Source organism: Solanum stenotomum, chromosome 3, assembly GCF_019186545.1.
Source record: "Solanum stenotomum isolate F172 chromosome 3, ASM1918654v1, whole genome shotgun sequence".
In the NCBI taxonomy this organism is placed as follows: Eukaryota; Viridiplantae; Streptophyta; class Magnoliopsida; order Solanales; family Solanaceae; genus Solanum; species Solanum stenotomum.
In genome coordinates this window covers 34,770,553-34,793,411 of record NC_064284.1, presented here as the reverse complement: position 1 = coordinate 34,793,411, position 22,859 = coordinate 34,770,553, and the positions used below count along the sequence as shown (strand labels likewise).

Here is a 22,859-nt window from a genome sequence, read left to right as displayed (position 1 = left end):
GGAGCATATCTTGAAAGTTGGTTAAACTTGAGGGCATACTCCCTCACACTCATAGACCCTTGTTTTAAATTCATGAACTCCACCAATTTGGCTTCCCTAAGTTCAAGAGGAAAGAATCGATTAAGGAAAGCCGTTTTGAACTCTTCCCAAGGCACCACATAGTTTGCCCCCTTCTCTTCCTTCCATTGGTTGTACCATATTTGGGCCACCCCTTTTAGTTGGTAGGCCGCCAACTCCGCCTTATCTTCTGACCTCATGCCCATGATAGCTAATATCTTGTGGACTTCATCAATGAACTCTTGAGGGTCTTCATCTAACTTAGACCCATAGAATTCCGGGGGATTCATCCGCACGAAGTCTCTCACCCGAGATGCCGGGGTAGGAGCCTGAGGAGCTTGGGCCCCGTGGTTGGCTTGATTAGCCATAGCTTGAGCAAATAAAGTAAGGGCATCCCGAAGATCCCCATTGGTCGGTTGTTCCTCGGGTGCGCGGGCTCGTCTTCCTCTTGTATTAGGCATGATCTAGCATAGCAAAGAGCAACCGTTAGGGAAGAACTTAATTCAACTCTATAGCACGACTTAGAACAAGGAGAAGGGAAACATTTCCTAAAACGTCTCATAGCCTCCTACTCATAGTTGTGGTGCACAACACAACCATGAATCGGACTCTAATCAACGCGGTGGGTTGGACTCCGAGGATCTATCAACCTAGTGCTCTGATACCAAGTTTGTCACGACCCAAGCCTAGGGCCTAGACGTGACCGGCGAATGGGGAACCCGAAGGAACCCCAAACAAGCCTCATAGCGTATCATTACACATCCTTGGTCGCGGAAGCAATTAAAATGACCATAAGCAATAAGCATAATCAAAGGGGGAAATCGGGACTAAGGGAGCAAGAGAAAAAAAGAAGAAATGGTACATAAATACCATAGATGAGTCAAGCTCAAGCATAATACACAACTTGTCCAACACCACCTCTAAACATGAGTACTTAGCGGGGGCCAAGACAAACTACCGGGCTCACCCTCATAGTCAAAACATAACTAAAAAGAAAAGTCTTATACATAGCAAAAGATCATGAGCAACGTCCCCGGAATGGAGGACTCACCAATAACCTTGATAGGAAATCGTATTAGCCACGCGGAGGAGGATGGTCAAGCGGTGCTCCGGTCCCTACATGGTGACATCATGTAGGCATAGAGTATGCGTTAGTACGTTTGAATGTACTAAGTATGTGGGATGCAATGCAATGCTACAATAGATGGACATCATAGGAAAAATGCATAATCATACCCGATAGATAGCACATTAGAGAAATGATATGTATAATGATGCTTACATAAAAATCATATTTAGTGGGACGTAGTACATGTGTGGTGAGTGACCATCAATATAGTATTTCCAAGGCCTACCACCCCCTTGGAGAGGCGAAAGAGGTACAAACCCCTCAATGTGGTTACCCGGGCCTACCACCCCCCGAGCTAGGGACCAAGGTACAAACCCCTCGATGTGGTTATACGGGCCTACTACCCCCCGTACTAGGCAACCAAGGTACAAACCCCTCGATACGGTTATACGGGCCTACTACCCCCCGTACTAGGCAACCAAGGTACCAACCCCTTGATACGGTTACCCGGGCCTACAACCCCCCGAGCTAGGCTTGGTCGACTCACACACTATATAGAGAAAATCATATACATGTATCCATTTCATCATCATTTCAATACTTATATAATCATCCGACTCATAGGACGTACATTGGACCTTCCATTTCATAAGAATTCTATAAATGGCATTTTATCAAACATATGGTGGGCTACTTGTTCATGTAAATAAAATCATGTGTTTCAAGAGTACTAAGTCCAACCAATTTCAAAATCCATATAAAACAGCCCACCAACAACATACATATATATATACATATATAACAACCTTCATAATTTGATCATGGAGGCATGAAAACCATAAACATCATATAATCATTCCATTTCATGATAATATACAAAAATAGACCATAATAGGATGTGTAGTAATAATTCCATAATTCAAGAGTTCATAAATGATCATAAGGACCCATAAACTTGAAGTAAAATAGAGGATAAATGGTTGGACTTGTGGAAAGGAAGGTTTCCACAATCAACCCACATACCTCAACTTTGGAGAATTCTTGATGAAGATTGGAATGGAGAATTGCTTGAGATTGAATCTTGAATCCGGAATTAAAGCTTGGGATCCTTGAATTTGGTTGATGATCTTGGTGGAATTTTTGGAGAGGGTTTAGAGAGAGTTTTTGGATGTTTTGAAGTTAAATGACTAAGTATGGATATGTCCCCTTTTTATAAAAAAACGTCCCAACACTTAGAAAAAAAATTGAGGCGGGTGAACAGTGTTTTCGGCTACTGGAATTTGCATTTTCTGCCGGACAGGTTTTACGAAAATGGTCATAACTCCTTCATCCTAACTCGGAATGAGGTGAAACAAATTGCGTTGGAAAGCTAACTCACAGAGCTTTAATTTTGATAGTTTTAGCTCCTTCCAGTTCCTTATGTGCTAAGAGATATGCCTCTTTAAAGTTGACTCTGAAAATCGCATTTTTTTGCGATTTTCGAATTTTGATACGGTTGCTCTAAAATTCGGGTTAGACCCATTTCCCACTCAATTTTACCCCCTGAATAAGAATATGAAGTTGAATTTCCGAAATCATGCACGAATTTTGAGATATATGGAAATTACAATTTTAGGTATTTTCGAAGCACATTTTCGGGCATTTTTTTTGGGGTCGTTTCAGTAATGATAGAATGGGCACGGTGGTCAAGAGAGTTTTGAGCTTTTGAAGCTCTCTTCACACTTTTCAGTCCATTCAAATGGTATCTCCTTTTTGGTCAAATTAGTCAAGTGAGTAGCAATGGAAGCAAAAAATTCTTAACAAATTGACGATAATAGCTAGCGAATCCCACGAAACCCCTAACTTCCGTCACAGAGCTAGGCCTAACCCAATTCTTAACCGCTTCAATCTTTTGAAGATCTATCATTACCCCTTCTTTTGAAACTACATGTCCCAAAAATGCTACCGATTTTAACCCAAATTCACACTTAGAAAATTTAGCATATAGCGTTTGTTTCCCGAGAACACCCAAAACAATACGAAGATGGTTGACATTCTCTTCTTCACTTTTCGAATAAACCAAAATATCATCAATAAAAACTATAACGAACGAATCAAGAAATGGTTTGAACATCCCATTCATCAAACTCATGAAAGTTGTAGGAGCATTGGCCAAACCAAAAGACATAACCAAAAACTCATAGTGCCCATAACGAGTTCTAAACGTCGTCTTTGGTATATCTTCAGGCCTAATTTTTAATTGATGGTAACCGGATCTCAAATCAATCTTAGAGAAAATTGATGCACCTTGCAATTGGTCAAAAAGATCATCTATTCGAGGCAAAGGATACTTGTTTTGAATAGTGACTCTATTTAATTGCCGATAATCTATACACGTCCTCATACTACCATCCTTTTTCTTAACAAACAACACCGGCGCACCCCAAGGGGAAGCACTAGGATGAATAAATCCTTTATCAAGAAGCTCTTGGATTTGAGCCTTAAGCTCTCTTAATTCTGCCGGAGGCATGCGATTTGGAGAGATAGAAATGGGGCGCGTACCAGGCTCTAAATCAATGCAAAAATCTATATCTCTATCTGGAGGCATACCAGGCAAATCATTTGGAAAAACTTCACCAAATTCAGACACCATAGGAATAAACCCAATGGATGGAGCCTCATTCTTAACATCCCTAACATGAGCCAAATAAGCCAACCAACCCTGCTCTACTAATTTAGTAGCCCGAATAGAGGATATAACCTTAGCTTGCTTAAGCTTGTACACCCCTTTACACTCTAATTTTGCCCTTCCAAGAATTTATAAAGTTACAGACTTAGTATTCAAATTAAGCACATCATAATAAGGGGACAACCAAGTCATGCCTAAGATTATGTCAAAATTAATCATATCCAAAATCACCAAATAAGCCCAAGTCTGAAAACCCATAAACAAAATAGGACAAGCACGATAGACATGGGTGGCTATGACTGACTCTCCAACTGGGGTAGAAACATGAATAGGATCATGAAGTACATCACAAATCATATCAAACTTGGAGGAAAATTGCAAAGATACATAAGAATAGGTAGAACCCGGATCAAATAACACATTAGCCATCCGGTCACAGACAAGAATAGTGCCTGTGATCACCGCATCAGACGCCTCTGCCTCATTCATTCCCGGAAAACCATAACACTGAGCCCTATCATCATGACGAGCCACTTCCCTGCCTGGTTGCGAGTTACCCCTACCTTCGTTACTATTTCCTGTACCTTCATGGCCTCGTTGATTTCCTGCTCGTTCACCTTGTGGACGTCCTCTACCATTATTACCATTCCCACGGGTACCACTACTCTGGACTGCTGCTGTGCAGAATTTAACACATGCGGGTTGGGACAATATCTCCTCATATGCCCAGGTTCTCCACTGTTGTAACAAGTACAATTAAAAGATGGTCTGCCGCCCGTCGAAGGCATGACTCCCTGGCTATCCTGAAAATTATGAGATGGAGTTTTTTAGTAACTACTTGTGGAGGCGGGCATAGCGGACTGAATTGGCTTCGCTTCAAGTGTTGGCCTTCCAGACCCTTTGGAATAAGAGCCTTGAAAGTTACCCGAGTTCTTGGCCCTTTTTGCCCACGCCTTAGCTTGACCGTCACGCCTCACCCCCTCCACTTTCTTAACATAGTCTGTCGCCTCATTAAAGCTCCGCCATGCAGAGGTCATATGAATAAATAATACTTGCAACTCAGAATTCAAACCTCTAATAAATAACTGGATCCTCCCCTCCTTAGTAGAAACCAACTGCGTACTATTTCTAGATAAAACGTGGAACTTTTCCTCATAAGTAGCCACAGACTTACCACCTTGCTCTGGATCCATAAACTCATCTTTCTTACAATCTCTCAAGGTTTTAGGCACATACTTTTCTAGAAACAGAGCGAAATTGGGTCCAAGTAAGTGGAGGTAAAGTAGAAGATCTGCACTTCATATAAGCTCTCCATCATTGCTTAGCCTCCCCTTGAAGTTGGAAAGACACAAACTCAACCCCATGTTGGTGAACAATACCCAATTTATGCAGCCTCTCATAACAGTCTAAGATAAACTCATAAGCATCTTCAGTTTTAGAACCAAGAAATACCGTAGGCTTAAGCTCCAAGAACTTAGTTAATATGTCATGCTCATTACCGGTCATAATGGAACACAACAAAGGATGGAAGAAAGATTCAGTACCTACATTTCCACCCGTCCTGGGCGCAGTGCTAGCAACAGGAGGATTAGTAGAAGCTTGGGTTGCTTGAGCATATAGAGGCACTCCAGGACTACCCAACCCATTCAAGAATGCCATAATCTGTTGAGCTAACACCGAATCAATGGGAGGAACAACCGCAGTGTCTGCTGGCATCTCTTCCTCTTGTCCATATTCCTCAACATCTCCAACCTCAATATCGTCTGCTATCTCCTCATTATGTGCATGAGGGTTCTCATTCATAGGAACATTATCAATCGGTACCTCATTCACAACAGGCGCTACTCTCCCACGGCCTCTACCCCTAGCTCTTTCTCTACCCCGGCCTCGATCGTGACCCCTCGATGCAGATTCCTTAGCTGGAGCATTGACAAGAGCTACGGGACTAACACCGTTATACCTAGTATTAACCATCCGTTGACAGAAGAGTGAAGATAGATACCAATTTGAATCGCCATATACCAATTGGAATCAAGTCATAGCACAAAAGGAAACAAGAGAAAAATAGAAAGATTCCTAATGTCCTGTATCCTCTTGAAGAAAAGTAAAGGCGTCCAAATACTGTTGCGCGAGACTCTATTAGACATGTTTTGGTACATCAAGATCAACGAACATAGGCTCTGATACCAACTTTGTCACGATCCAGACCGTCGTGATTAGCTCCCAGACTAACACTACGGTGGGAGAACCACTACTACAACCCAAACAACAAATAATCTAAAAACTAAGGTATTTAAATCAACACTAAGGAAATTAAAATAAAGTTCCCATAAACTCTAACAAAAGTCTAACAATAATAACTAACAATGCGGAAGAATAACCTAGAACCTGAAAGTCAATGTACCAAAACATCTAACAAATTATCCAAGTCTAAACAAGAAAGGATACAACCCCCAACTAATGGACTAATCAACTAACTAGAAAAAATGTCTAAGTCCGGAAATGGTGGACATAGATGAAAGATAATCACATGGCAGCCCAGAAGAATTGGCTCACCCTTGAATTCGATGTGACGATCACTGATCTCCTAAGCGAGGTCTGTCAGTAGCCGCTTGAATATGCTATGTACTCAACAAAAATAAGAGCAAGTGCAGTATCAGTACACAACCACAGTGTACTGGAAGGATCATGCGGCTATCCCACTAGTGCAATATAAACAAGTCAAGACAACAATATAATCACATGCATATATATCAACATATACAACATTATCAACAATTATGAACAACGTTCAGTTTCACATTTTATATCACATCATTGGTCCTCTCATAGAACCCAAACTCAAAGAGTAAGCATGCCGGAACGTGGAAACCGATCCCATATTTATGCCGAAACATGGCAATCTGATGTAAGTTAGTTATGCCGGAACATGGCAACCGATCCCATTCACACACCACAATCACAATCATAAGTATATAATCAAGATCATACATTTAAGTCATGATTTCATGGCAATCATCATTCATTATCTCAGTTACAACAACTATGATCAACATTGAAACATTTATATACATACAAGTATCATAATGAAGTAAGAACAAACATACATCACATAATCATAGAATCAGAACCATCACCTACCTCGAAACAAACTTGAAACCCTAAGAAACTTGATCCTTCCCTTTCTGGTTTTGTTCTGCTTGTTCTTGGTCTACAAATAATCAATATACTACGAGAATCAATAAACAATCATTAATTACCCATATTACTAACAATTCTATGAACCCTAGATCTAACCCATGACCGCAATTATCAAATTTAGGGTTGTTATCACCATAGAATCTATAACAAATCCCTCCCCCATAAATATTCACACATTCTATTACATTCTACGGATTGAAAAATGGATTGAGGGAGTGAAAAGCTTTCCTTTAGCCTCAAGAATGGTGAAAAATGAGTAAGAGTCGCCTGGGGTTCGTTCCTTAGCTCTAAAAGTCGAAAAGTGACAAATAAGGTCGTTTAGGGGTTTATTTACGACTTTAAGTCATGTCGGTCCCGCCGTAGCGTCCCCACCAAAGAGACCAGAACCCTTGACCCAGCGGCTTCCACGTAACAGTGAGCTATTCGTCTTTCATTTATGATTTTGTGTCTCGTCGTACCCCCCACAACGACCATCATCCCACTGCGGCAACCACGCTAGTGCAACAAATATCCCGCCAAAGCGGTCCAAACAGAACTAGAGAGCTAATTAAAAGAATTCCAAAATCCCATTTCAGAAGACACCTCTAACCCACGATGATCAGAAAACACCCTTTACGCTAAGATCGAATTTGGGAGTTCTACGCTCTTGAATTCAATTATGTAAAGTCGTACAGATTCCTTAACCAGTTATCCAATTACTCATGTAATCAGAACCATAAGACATTCACCCAGTTGTTACCAGATTTATCTATAGCTCAAAGACTACGATTTCGTCCAAATCTGGACAAGGTTGGGAAAAATCCAAATACTACGAAAAAGTTTTACGTCCCCAAATTTTCCCCCACTGGCTTTTCTATAACGACTTAAATGGGTCGTTACATCTGTTGAGATGTATTACAAATTATGTGTTCTGTGTTTAAATTGTATATTGCTTGGTTAACTTATTTTATAAAGTGGTGTTCGATACTATGTTTGGACGAACTAAAACACTTTTTATTTCTTTTCCCTACATATTTTCTACAGCATACTCTCCTGTTAATTATGAAGATTCTGGGTCAGTAATGATTTTTTTTGGCTTCTGTTGTTGAGTATAAGCGTTAATATGGTCGAAAGTATATGCTTGAACCTGAAAATCTTTATGTGTTCCTTTTATCTTTTCAGTAGTGCAAAATACTTATTTTTTAGAGTTTGAACTTCCAAGATATTACTAGTGCTTTCACTGTTATTGAATATCCACGACCACTTTCTCAAACTTTTTTTGGCATTATACTTTAGTAATTCCTCACTTACACATTTGATATTTACATGATTTTTCTATGGTGGGGTGATTATTATCATAAGAACAACCAATCTGATGTGTAGTGATATGCTTAAAATCCTTCGGACGTCAATCACTACAACTTTAGAAAAAGAGAAACATTGTATAGTTCATGTATTTTAAAAAACATAGTCAAGGAGAGCGAGAGAAGGAGATATAAGCCATGAACAATGAAATTACTGCATTCTGAGTGTTCCAGAATGATATGCGCTTGAGGATCACGCCTCGGTGAACATCTCTTTTCTATAATTATTTGTATTTACTCTAGACTGGACATCACTTCATGTACTTAAATAATGATTGTGTTGGTTTTAATCTACATAGTGTAGTCATTCATTTTTTCGTTACAATGTTTACAGATGGGAAAATCAGTACTAGGAATTAAGATATAGAGGGCGGTTGTGAATTAGTTATATTTACTAAGAGCCACAAAATAAGTATCTTTTTGTGTTCATCATGGTTGTGTTGACACATTATAGGACTTAATCCAGAAAGCTAATATACCTCTGAAGAAAAGATTGGAAACTACATATAAAATGTAGAATCTCTTAATAGTGTGAGATCTTTCGAGAAAAATCTTAAGATCATGGCAGACAATATCACACTCATTTACAAGCTTTATGCAGATCTGAACTTTTATACAGTGGACTTTTGTGTTTGGGGTTCATAGTTGCTCTGGTGAAGTTGAAACATCAAGTTTCCCTCGTAGTCTTCATTTAACTTTAAATTAAAATTCATTCACTAACTTCTAAATTTTTGAAAAGTATTGTTTCAATGTGTTGTGAAAGTTCTTCAAATATGTCGATTCTCTATTTTCAAGTTATTCAATATATTTAGATTCAACTCTATTTTGTTAAGGCAGGATATATTGGTATGATGGTTGACTCTTTGAATGACTCATCCGATTATCTCTTTTTGGATTCGACTTTCATTATCTTCACCCTTAATTCCCTTTCTCGAGTAAATAGGGGAGAGAGGGAGCAGGGTTGAAGGATCAAGAGAAATTATTATGACGAGGCTGGACTGAAAGGGGTAAGTAGACTGTAGAAATTAGTTTGTTATGCTACATTGTGTAATTATCATATAGTGCAGTTAAATGGTACAAGAAAATTGATGTAGCAAGTTTGAGTTGATCTAGGCAAGAAGTTTAATAAATTTTGAGAGCCTATGTAGTAAAATTTGCATGCAGGCGCAAGACACTATTACTTGGTTTGTACCATCTGTGCACATAATTTTTGAAGATCTGTATTTGCCGTTCTCAAAAATTTCATGTATATGCTTTCTACTCTCACATCAATCATACCATCATCACTAAGTTTATGCAATTTTATCTTTATATTTTTTAATTTCCTATTTTGTCACTTTTTTCTTATTTCATTGTTGATATCCTTTGTCAATAAACGACTATGCAAAGCATACACCACATGGAAAAACCGACACCACATGAAAATATAAAATGTTGGGCTGGTGCTAGAAAGGGTATTTTCAGAAGTGACAACATGCCTGAGGAAGCTATCGTAAATATTGTATATTGCTTTCATGGACAATCTATTGGTACCAACACTTGAGAATTCAAAATGAAATTTCTTTTGTTGATTATTGATATATATCCGTTTGTTGTGGTAACAGATTTCTTCGGTGCTCTTAGAGCACGAATATATGATGATGAAGTGAGGAAATGGGATTTAGGCACTAGATATCAAGCCATTGAGGAAAAACTTTGGAAATCTAGAGAGGGACCCCCAACTTTTGACCAGCAAAAATTACTCCTGAGAAGCTCTTTGGGTATGGTAACATGCTTGTTCAAGAGCAAGAGAATGTTATGAGAGTCCAGTTGGCTGAAACCTATCTTAAAAGAGGCAACTCTCGAAAATGCTAATGTAGCTTCCATCAACATTGGAAATTACTAAGAACATTCACCAATATCAAAGTCTAAACATGAGGTCGGGATCTTTTTTTCTCAAATGCTTTAATAATAAAATTGAAATTTACAGAAAAAAATTCTATCAAAAGTTTTTCATTATTGTGTGGATGTAGGGGTGTGACATGATAATTGTCATGTTGCTTGAAGTCTCTAATGATTCAACTTCATGGGGTGACGTATTTAATTTCTACAACTTTTTTGAGGCAATTCATAAGGGTAGCTATAGAAGGTGACGAAACTGTTAAATATTGTGTAAATCAGTTGTGTTTAGAGTTAAGGGAACACAAACTCTAAATAATATTTTGTTTTCAATTTTTGTCATTATATTCTTCTGTAATAAGCTTCTTGAATTAAATTTTAATGGTAGAGGATATGTTTTAGGCGACATTTTCAGTTTTATAGAATGAATGTAAAAAATAAATTATGAGAAGTTATAGTGGAATTGTTTACTATTTAGTTAGAACAATAATTTAATTTGTGTGTTGGGTCCGTGCTTTAGCACAGGCTATGCCCATCTAGTAAAACTAGACATGGTCATTCCATAAAAGCCTTTTTGAACCAACAGTATTGGTGGGAACTGTAAAAATTCAAATGTTAAGTTTTTCTCTACCTTTTACACTATGCATATAATCCTTCTCTAAGTCTTTTATTTCACCAAATCCCCATTTCTCTCTTTCATTTGCTTTCTCTATTATTTTTTTTGCTCTCTTCGAATGACCAACTCTCATGCTAAGAATGTCCCCCCCTCCTCCTCCTCCCACTCCCAAATCTGCCCCTCCCTCTTCCCCTACCCCTTCCCTTCATCGTGTCTGCGAGAAGGCTACACCAACTGCTGACACTGAGATCTTAGGGGTTCATAGGAGTAGTGCCTTTATCCACTCAGTCAATGCTCCTTCTAGAAAGAGGGGAAACATGTTGAATGCTAGGGAAGAAACATTTGAGGTTCGGGCCAAAATGTCCAATGTTGACACTTTCAGCTGCTGCTACTCCAAAAGCTTCAACATTGGGACTTTTGGCCCGAACCACAAATGTTCCTTCCCCATCATTCAGCATGCTTCCGCTCTTTCTAGGAGAAACAGTAACTGAGTGGCTGGGGGTGCTACTCCCATAAACCCCTAAGATCTCAGTGTTAGCAGTTGGTGTAGCTTCCTTGCGAACACAAGGAGGGGAAGGGGCAGGGGAAGATGGAGGGGAGATTTGGGAAGGGGAGGAGGAGGAGGCGGGACATTCTTAGCATAAGAGTTGTCCATAGGGAGAGAAAAAAAATAGTAATAGAGAAAGCAAATGAAAGAGAGAAATGGGGATTTGGTGAAATTAAAGACTTAGAGAAGGATTATATATATAGTGTGGAAGGTAGAGAAAAACATAACATTTGAATTTTTTCACTTTCCACAAATAGTGTCGGTTCACATAGGGCTTTTATGGAATGACCATGTCTAGTTTTATGTATATATGTTGACCACATCTTTAATTTATTTTTTCATGAGATTTGTTTAATTAAAATTTTTACTTCCTAATTAAAACTTTATGTTTTCTTTGAAAATGTTGAAGCGTATGATAATGTCATTTAAAATTATGTTTGACTGATTAAGTAACACATATTTTTAATTAATTATTTAGTAATGTTTTTAACTCGTACATTTCTCACATGTGGCCTGATTCGTTTTGGAGATAGAAAGATTTCAACATAGTTATAATGTTCGCCGTCTCTAATACCATATTTAAAAGNCCCCCCCCCCCCCCCTTCTAGGAAGGCAAAGGGTTAGGAATGGATTATTCATAACCTTAAGCTAAACTCATGATAAAAAGTACTGTAATTAGCACAAATATAATGGTGAGCAGTGGCGTAGGCAGAAAATTCATGAAGGGTGTCCAAAATAAAGCCAACATAGAAAAAATTATGGCCATGGGTAATTGAACCCCAATGGCAAACAAACTTCTTCACACTATTGCCACTAAGATACCACTCTATATACACAAAGTTTTTCATTTTTTATTTAACTAACCATTTTATAGCAGACCACATTAAACAAAATATACAAATCATAGATGTAGTGATTTGAACTTGGGTATTGTGTACATATTGGACACACTTTTGCCACTGAGGTCGACTCATTGTTGTTGTTTAGGGTGTTCAAAATGCTTAATATATCAATATAAAGTAATAGTTGACGTGACAGCAGTACTAAGAGGACTAATTTACTGTATAAAAAGCAAGCACAGGAAGGTTATTCTAGAAACAGATCAATAGGAATCATGACAATGATACTTAGGGAATGGAAAATACCATGGGAGATACAAGATATAGTGGAAGAAACAAGACAAATTGTGGAACAAAACAACTTCAAAGCTCAGCATGTATATAGGTAAGGAAATCAGCTAGCAGATGTCATTGCTAATAGTGCTTAGAGTAAGTCAGAAGTTCAAGAATACAAACAGCTTGAACAACTACCAGCTAATTGCAGAAGAATTCTAAACATGAACAAAACACAAATAGCAAGTTTGAGAATCAACACAAGGAGGATAAAAGACATAAACAGCCAGTATGGAACACAGTTACATTAATCAAGATGTGGTGAGTCTCGCAATATTTTATATGTACACCTCAAATTTTTGCCAATACAAGTGCTTAAAATCAGCGAGATATAAAAAGCTACCTGCTTACAAAAGAGGAAATCGGCAAAAGTCGAGGACTATACATCCAAAGCACATCGTCCATTGTCATAGAGAGGAAGATCGAGAGAAACATATTTAGATCCACATCTAGCAACGGTGTTATATCCAGAAATCAGATCATACTAAACCAATATAAAGGAGAGATTAGAAACATAAAGGAGGAGGAAGATAAGGAGGAGCAGTACATATTGAAGTTGTAGAAGATGTGTAGTGGTACACCACCATAGTTGAATGTTGATGATCTAATAGAGACAAAGGAGAATCATGAAGGCGTCGCGGAGAAGAATATGAAAAAGGAGGATTTGGAAACAAATGTTAGGGAAAGTGTTAAAAATAGGGTGAAAAATATAAAGGGTATTGATATATTTGGGCTAACTTTACTTTTCAAAGTTGGGCCAGGCAGTCATGTATTTTTTATATTTATGATTGAATAAACGAGCTTCGAGCTGAATTTTGGTTTTAAAAAAGTAATATTTGATCTATATATGTCATCTAATTTTTCGGCGAAGGGTGTCCAATCCATAGCTCCCGCCTTGTTGGTGAGATCAAGTTTAAGCAATTAATAAACAATGCAAACAAAAGTTAGAGTACTATTAAAAATAGCTCAACACAATAATTATCGACTATTGGAGATTGCGATGTTAGTAATTTCTATTTTGTGCACTCACATATTAATATATTATATGTAGATATGCTATTAATAAAATAGTCCATTGTATGATCTAATAAAGTATTAAAGTTTGGAGCCTTAAAAGTAATTTTCTATGCATATGAGTTTTTTTTGTAACACCTTGGTATTTGAAAGAGCTAAAATTAGAAAGAACTAAATTAGAAATAGAAAAATCTAAAATATTGCAAGTTATGCTTAAGTTGTGAATTTTGAGTAAACTTCAAACGACCATAACTTTCAGTAAGTGATAAGCTAGGTGGCCCATAAGATATCAAATGAAAGGTCTTGGAATCCTTTTACCAACTCCACCGAGTTTGCTACATTGTTATAATGGGCCCAACATTTAATATTTTCAAGTTTTGGATGTTGAGCATAATCATTTAATGACGAAGGATAGCAGCGAACAATATAAAAAGGTTCAAAAGTAGCATATAAAAAAGATTAAACCAAAATTGCATATGTTGATATGATTGACGCAAGGAAAAGACGATTATGTGCAAAGGTTGATCAATGATAGATGCCAAAATAGAGTAAATATAGACAGCCAATGAATGATCACAACATTAGCTACCGGACTTTTTAAAGGTGAATTTAACTACAGCCTACGGGGCTAAAAATGACAAATCAGATTTAAGTTGTAACAATTAGCCAAAGCACTTACTCCAGCCCTCAATTAAGGAAAGACGTGTTTGTCTGAACCTATAACAGCATAACTATAGATACTGGTGTTATTCTTAAGACAATTAGGCTTTCCATACATGACAAATATGATAACACCAGTAATGACTAACAAAATTTCTTATCTAATCCTCAGATCTTAGACATAGCTAACTTGAGAATAATATGAATAGGAACGGGGCTTTGAGTTTGCTTCGTCTTGAAACCTATAAATCAACAAATGTTTTTTGCTTTTAGCTTTAAGAAACGTAAGATTGTTCTTTTATCTCATAATCCTCACATATTTGACCTTTTCTTCTCATATTCACATGTATTTGGCTACCAATGCTAACAACAATAAAATGTCGCACTTGCCCTTTTTCTTTATATTTTATTTAAGCACAATATATCTCTCTTCTAGTTGCAACTCAGGAAGCAGCTGATTGTAATTCCTCACCTTAGCACATCTACATAAATGTTTACTTACCTATTTTTTCCCAAGACTTAACATAAGTGATCAAATCCAATATGCACTAAATACAATATACAACACCATAATCTTCACTAACAATTATCAGTACACTAAACAGAACACTATGGTTCCTTTTGCGCAAAAATGGGCCAAAATTTGAAGAACCTGAGAAAAGTATGTGAGAATGTACCTGAAGGAGTTGAAAATCAAGAGAATCTGAAATCAACCCTTCCCATAGTTTAGCCTACTTCTTGTTTTGTCTCTAAACCTTGATTGTTTTCTGCCACATTAGCTAAGTCGAGGTATAGTTATAAAAGTGAGCAAGCATACAAAAGTATTAATTGTCACGTATATCAATCGTCTTTAATCGCAATGGAGTGAAATCCATACGAACTAAAAGTAGGTGACCTCATCCGTTGTTGTGCCAAAATACTATTTTGTTGGAACACTAATTTTTCGTGTTGCAACTCCGTCAATTACTTCTACAAGAGGCTTCTTCTACGATTATACCAACATAATATGACAATTGGACAACTATGAAAATTTCAGAAACAACTTCTCTACTTTCATGAGGTAGAGATAAGGTCTTCTTACACTTTATCCTCTTCATACTCTATTTGTGGAATTTGACTAGGTATGTTGTTGTTATTGACAACTATGAGAAATATCAAATAGGTCACTGCGGCTAAAAATCATCAAATTAAAGGAGTTGTTTTTGTATAAATACCTCATTCTGTTAATTAGATTTTGATATCAATAACTTGTCCATTTTAGAACGTTTATGGAAAAGACTAAAAGTCACACGTTGGTGCGAGATTAAAACATTGTTTTGAACCTAAAAAGATGTCAAATTTTTTATGACGATTAACCTCTAGCTACAACAGACCGCTCAAAATTTATTGCAAAGGGTGACAAATTACATGTGCAACAACAATTGAGGAGGGATATATAAAAAATTATAACATCAAGATCTTCAAACTCACATCTTTATTTACAATTTGAGACTTCCCACCCATGAAATGGGATCTCAAATAGAGTGGTTAAATTCAGAGAGGTCATCAATGCTATAAACTATCCTAAGATACACTCACAGTTCAAAACATGTACATCAACCAAATGACATAAGCATAATTACAAATTCAAGATCAACAAAGAAATTGTATTTGTCTATTGCATGAATAGAAATACCATTTCGATTATCCCCTTTGTTGAAGACCAAAAATTGGAAAAAACATTGAAGATATGAACTTTCATTACCCATTTGGTTAGAATGAAATTTGAATGGAAAAGTAAAATTTTCAGCCATGTATTACCCCTTAGTAGAAATGACCCATTTCGATTTTTCCCTTTAACTAGAAACAAAAATCCAACTGTCATTCTCAGTGTATCATTTGAGCACAAACAAAATTGAAGAGAGAGAACGAACAAAGGGATAAGAAATACCTAAAATTGCAACAACACTTTCAGAAGATGGAAGATGAACAGAGCAAACACTTTCAAAAGATGGAAGATGAAGAGAGTTGTGGGAACTGGAAAGAGAAAGCCAAGGTCTATGTTTTGTAGCAAGTATAATCAACAAGAAAATAAAGATACGTCTGACATTTCATAATACAGATGTCTCTCGAAAAATAAATGGAATTTTATAGCCAATGAAATTGGGCCACAAACAATAAAATATTAAATGCATCATAGTACAATTAATCTAAATAACTTTTGGTCCAATTCTTTAATGCAGTGTTCGTCCAAGAATTCCCATTTCTGTTGAAAATTCTAAGTCTTTTTTTTTATGGAATTATTGATTTCTGGGAAAATTTTCAATTTGCATGTTTCTATTTTTTTCTAAATTTTACCAAATAAGTATTTTATTTGGTGAACCTTTGAGAGAAGCAGTGTTATATGAATGATTTGTACAATTCTTGCCGCTATTGTTGATAAAGCCATTTTCCTAGGAGGCATATGGCTCTAAGATTGAAACACCAAATTCGACATGTTAAGTCCAAATTGTGGAAATGAGTAGAGAAAGAGTAAGCCCAGGGGCCGCTCAATGTGATTGGGCATCTAAAGCAAAATTTCAATTTGAGGCCTAAAATGTAAACTAACTTCATATATGTATTTATTTCAAAATTTATTTTTCTTACACTATTTAGATAAAGATTATTAGTATTTTAGTTTTTTTTTCCAGTTATTAGTTTGAAGTAAGATTTTATTAACTCAACATTGAAAAACATCCTTTCAGTAAGGCAATTATTATATCAATTGTTAACATAATTATATAAGTAATAAGTTGACAAATATTAAATAAATATAAGAGTTAGAACCATAGAATTTGACCCAAGAAGTTGACGACTTGATATATCCCATTTTAATATGCTTTTATTAATGCTTGAAACCAAAATTTTAAAAGAATTTGTAACTCACTTTATTCAACACTTTTCACTATTAATTCTTATTTTTAACAAAGTACAAAATATGTTAAAGTGGGTAAAATAATATATATTTTAAAAAATTATACTTTTTATCATAAATAATCAATTTTTGTGTAGAAATTTTAAATCATAATTTATTCTTGATAAAAAATTGGGGGCCTAAGTCAAATGCCTTATTTTCCAAAGCATAGAGCCGGCACTGAGTAAGCCCAGAGAAAAAACTCAGATACCAAAATCTAATTTTGGAAGATGAAGAGGTACTTACACCTATAGTGATAACAATTAACATGTATGGAGATATAATTTAGTCTCATCAATATAGACATTAACATTTACAACACTTTACAGGCCTAAAAATGATGCAAAATTGAAAAGTATTATCTATAAAGCATGCTGTAAAATTAGTGGAATATGTGTTGGTCCTTAAAAAGTCTCACTTCTATTACAAAGTATATTAACCAAAAGTTAAATGCTTTGGTAAATCACTGAAATAATTTCTGACAGGAAAAACTAAAATAATTTCTAAGAAAAATGAAGAGATTAGCTTAGGAAATTTACTATCTCTACAGGTCAAACCTATCAAACCAAAATCCAATTGAAATTTATCAAGTTTCTATACTAAGAAGAATCATTGCCGCGGTTATCATCTGAAACCATGAATTACCGACATCATTCTCAACATAGCCGCAAAAGTTATGACAATACTAATATAAACTTTAGCTACAAACATATAACTTAAAATTCAATGCTTTAGCAAAACCACAATAGAACTGACAATTATAGAATATAAAGAAAGAAAAAAAGAACATCTCTTGAAATTATGCGACACGTGTAGAAATAAGAAAGAAAGAGGAATCGGCTTATAAAGTTCAATTAAATCCGTATAGAGATAAATCACAGGAATAATGACTAATTTTCTTGAAATATTTTTAAATAGGAAGAGACAATGTTTTTACAATGAATTTAGGAATTAGAACTTTTGGGGGAAAAGTTGCATGTGTTCCCAATTCTTGGAAACCTTCATCCACTTCGTCATCATTTCAATGACCTAGCTTATCACTTTCTTCGGCTAAAACATTAAAAAGCTTCTATGATTAAACATTTTCGAAGAATTGAGGAATCTATCAGAGGATATAAAAAGACATTATGTAACAATGATTAAGAACTGAATACCTGAGAAGCAGAGAAATTGGAACTTCAATCCATCAACTTCATTACTATGATTGAGAGAAAGAATAACAAAGTGAAAATTGAAAAGGTGAGCAGAGATGGAGAGTTCAATGTTGGCCAGAAGAAAACCCTATCAAATAAACTTTCAATATCACGAGAACTATAAATTTTATTAACAAAGACACGTGGGGACTTAAACGAAATTACACGTTAGGTTATAATTAATACTTTATGTATTATCAAAGCTAGTACAGTACTTGTTTAATAAAGTGGGCCCAAACATAGTACAACTTGAATTATATTTGGTACAACTTTTTGGAGATGTGTTCGTCCTTTCCAACTCTCTCTTCTAAATAATGGTTAATCAATTAATAATTGTGCCAACAACACTATGAGTTGTACTATAAACTTGGACGAGTTTGATCGGTCATTCAACATCCCTTTTTATCGTGTATTGTACTTCTTTCTCATCAAACACGTGTAAATGCTCACTAATTTTTTTCCCTTCATTTGCATAGCATTGTTTTCTTTCATTGATTTCTTGGTTTATAAATATATTACATAATTTCTCTCTCTAAAATTATACAATTTTTATTTTTAATGGTTCTCATTGTTTATCTAATATTAAGAAATTTATCATTCAAATTATGAGCTATTTATGTCTTTTTTAGGTTTTAAGGCAATCTTTCTTTAGTTATTGCACTTCATTGTTTGTAATTGCCATTTGTTCTTGTGGGTAATTTTCTATAATTTTTCTGACATGCTTATTCAATATTCATGTTTGAATTGGGATACTAAGGTGCAATCTTATGTCATGACCCAGACCGTCGTGATTGGCACCCACACTAACACTCCGGTGAGAGAACCACTACTACAACCCAAACCAAGCAAATAATCTAAAAATTAAGGTATTTAAATCAACACTAAGGAAATTAAAATAGAGTTCCCATAAACTCTAACAAAAGTGTAACAATAATAACTAACAATGCGGAAGAATAACCTAGAACCTGAAAGTCAATGTACCAAAACATCTAACAAATGCCCCAAGTCTAAACAATAAGGGATACAACCGCCAACTAATGGACTCATCAACTAACTAGAACAAATGTCTAAGTCAAGAAATGGTGGACATAGACGAAAGAGAATCCTATGATAGCCCGAAAGAATTGGCTCACCATTGAATTCAAAATGGCGATCACTGATCTCCTAAGCGAGGTATGTCAGTAGCCGCTTGAAGATGCCCTGTACTCAACAAAAATAAGAGCAAGTGCAGTATCAGTACACAACCACAGTGCAACATAAACAAGTCAAGACAACAATATAATCACATATATATATCAACATATACAACAATTACGAACAACGATCAGTTTCACATTTTATATCACATCATTGGTCCTTTAATGGAACCCAAATTCAAACAGTTAACATGCCAAAACGTGGCAACCGATCCCATATTTATGCCGAAACGTGGCAACTGATCCCATATATATGTGGGAACGTGGCGATCCGATCCAAGTTAGTTATGTCGGAACGTGGCAACCGATCCCATTCACGCACCACAATCAGAATCACAAGTATATCATCAAGATCATACATTTAAGTCATGATTTCATGGCAATCATCATTTATTATCATAGTTACAATAAGTGTGATCAACATTGCAACATTCATATACATACAAGTATCATAATGAAGTAAGAACAAGCACACATCACACAATTATAGAATCACAACCATCACCTACCTCGAAACAAGCTTGAAACCCTAAAATCTCGATCCTTCCCTTTCCGGATTCGTTCTGCTTGTTCTTGGTCTACGAAAAATCAATATGCTACGGGAATCAATAAACAATCATTAATTACTCAGATTACTAACAATTCTATGAACCCTAGATCAAACCCATGATCCCAATTATCCAATTTAGGGTTGTTACCACTAATGAATCTATAAAAAAACCCTCCCCCATCGATATTCACCCATTTTATTGCGTTCTACGGATTGAGAAATGTATTTTTGGGAGTGAAAAGCTTACCCTTAGCCTTAAGAATGGTGAAAAATGAGTAAGAGTTGCTTGGGGTTAGTTCCTTTAACTCTAAAAGTCAAAAAGTTCCAAATAAGGTTGTTTAGGGGTTTATTTATGACTTTAGGTCACGTCGATCCCGCTACAGCGGCTCCGCCAAAGCGACCAGAATCCCCACCCCAATGGATTTCGCGTAACAGTGAGTTATTCGTCTTTCATCTATGATTTTGAGACTCGTCGTACCCGCCACAACGACTATCATCCCGTTGCGGCAGCCACGCTAGAGCGGCAACTGTCCCGCTAAAGCGGTCCAAAAGGAACCAGAGAGCTAATTAAAAGAATTCCAAAATCCTATTTCACAACACACCTCTAACCCACGACAATTAGAAAACACCCTTTACGCTAAGATCGATTTTGGGAGTTCTACTTGCCCGAATTCAATTCCGTAAAGTCGTTCGGATTCCTTAACGAGTTATCTAACTACTTATCTAATCAAAACGATAACAAATCCACCCGATTCTTACCAGATTTTTCTACACCTCAAAGAGTACAATTTCATCCAAATCTAGACAAGGTTGGGAAAAATCCAAATACTACGAAAATATTTTCCGTCCCCAAATTTTCCCCCGCTGGCTTTTCAATAACAACAGGAACGGGTCGTTACATCTTATGAGATGTATTACAAATTATGTGTTCTGTGTTTAAATTGTATATTGTTTGGTTAACTTAATTTAAAAATTGGTTTTCTACAAAATACTCTCCTATTAATTATGAAGATTTTGGGTCAGTAATGAATTATTTTGGCTTCTGTTGCTGAGTATAAGCGTTAGTATGGTCGAAAGTATATGCTTGAACCTTAAAATCCTTATATATTCCTTTTATCTTTTCAGTAGTGCAAGATACTTATTTGTTAGAGTTTGAACTTCTAAGAAATTATTAGTGTTTTCACTGTTATTGAATATCCATGACCACTATCTCAAACTTTTTTTTGCGTTATACTATAGCGATTCCTCACTTACACATTTGATATTTACATTATTTTTCTAGTGAGGGGTTATTATTATCATAAGAACAACAAATCTGATGTGAAGTGATTGGTCATTTTAAAATGGAGCAAAACAGGGCAATGTGAGACTCAAAACCTTTCTCTTATTCTTTGTTGTGGGATATGATATGCTTAAAATCCTTAGGACGTCAACCACTGCAACTTTAGAAAAAGAGAAATGTTGTACATTTCATGTATTTTTAAAAACATAGACAAGGAGACCGAGAAAAGAAGATATGAGCCAGGAACAATGAAATTACTGCATTCTCAATGTTCCAGAATGATATGCGCTTGAGGATCACGCCTCGGTGAACATCTCTTTTCTATATTTATTCATATTTACTCTAGACTGGACATCACTTCATGTACTTAAATAATGATTGCATTGGTATTAATCTACAAAGTGTAGTTATCTAGAAAGTGAGTATTAGATATCTATGGAAAACATTAAAAAAAAAAACTCATTCATTTTTCCATTACATGCTTACAGATGGGAAAATCAAGACTAGGGATTAAGATATAAAGTGTGGTTGTGAATTAGTTATATTTACTAAGAGCCACAAAATAAGTATCTTTTGGTGTTCATTATGGTTGTGTTGTCACATTATAGGACCTAATCTAGAGAGCTAATATACCTCTGAAGAAAAGATTGGAAACTACATATAAGATGTAGAATCTCTTAATAGTGTGAGATCTTTCGAGAAAAACCTTACGATCATGGCAGAGAATATCACATTCATTTACAAGCTTTATGCAAATCTGAACTTTATTACAGTGGACTTTTGTGTTTGGGGTTCATAGTGTCTCTAGTAAAGATGAAACATCAGCTTTCCCTCTTAGGCTTCATTTAACTTTAAATTAAAATTCATTCACTAACTTCTAAATTTTTTAAAAGTATTGTTTCAATGTGTTGATAAAGTTCTACAAATATGTCGATTCTCTATTTTCAAGTTATTCAATATATATTATGTCATTCATTTTTAGATGCTAAAGGAATATTTAGATTCAACTCGCACTAATATTTACCCTTATATATAAGTGAGCAAGAGAAGGACGAACACTACAATCAATAATTGTCGAAAAATCAGAGAGATGCCAGACACAAATTTTGCCAACCGGGAAGAGATTTATCTAGCTTCTTCAAGTTGTGGCTACACTTAGGATTATCACTTTGGATATGGTATTTGTACTTGAATACTCCACTATCTCTCAGGTTACTTCTGCTCCTTCATGTTAATATTTAAAACATAGATAATACACCAACCCTATTTTGCAGATCAATTTCTGAATGAAATATTGTTCATCATCTCACACATTCAAAAATCAACACTAACTTATTGATTAATTGTACATTTGTAGCTTCTGATTTTCTTGTTTACTGTATCATTATGTAACAGGTAAGTTTTTTTCTTTTTGGAAGACTAGGTTATGGTCATATTTCTATGTCATTTTTGAGTTGTCCAAGTACCTTCTAAATTACTCG

General features: G+C 35.8%; 1 protein-coding gene and 1 pseudogene across 1 annotated transcript in view; one reads left to right on the top strand and one right to left on the bottom strand.

Moving 5' to 3' along the window:
• The window catches only part of LOC125857448 (uncharacterized), a 622,948-nt gene that overhangs the window by 533,824 nt on the left and 66,265 nt on the right, over positions 1-22,859 (bottom strand). The window lies entirely within an intron of this gene.
• Positions 9,720-10,223, top strand: LOC125858900 (ribulose bisphosphate carboxylase/oxygenase activase 2, chloroplastic-like; annotated as a pseudogene).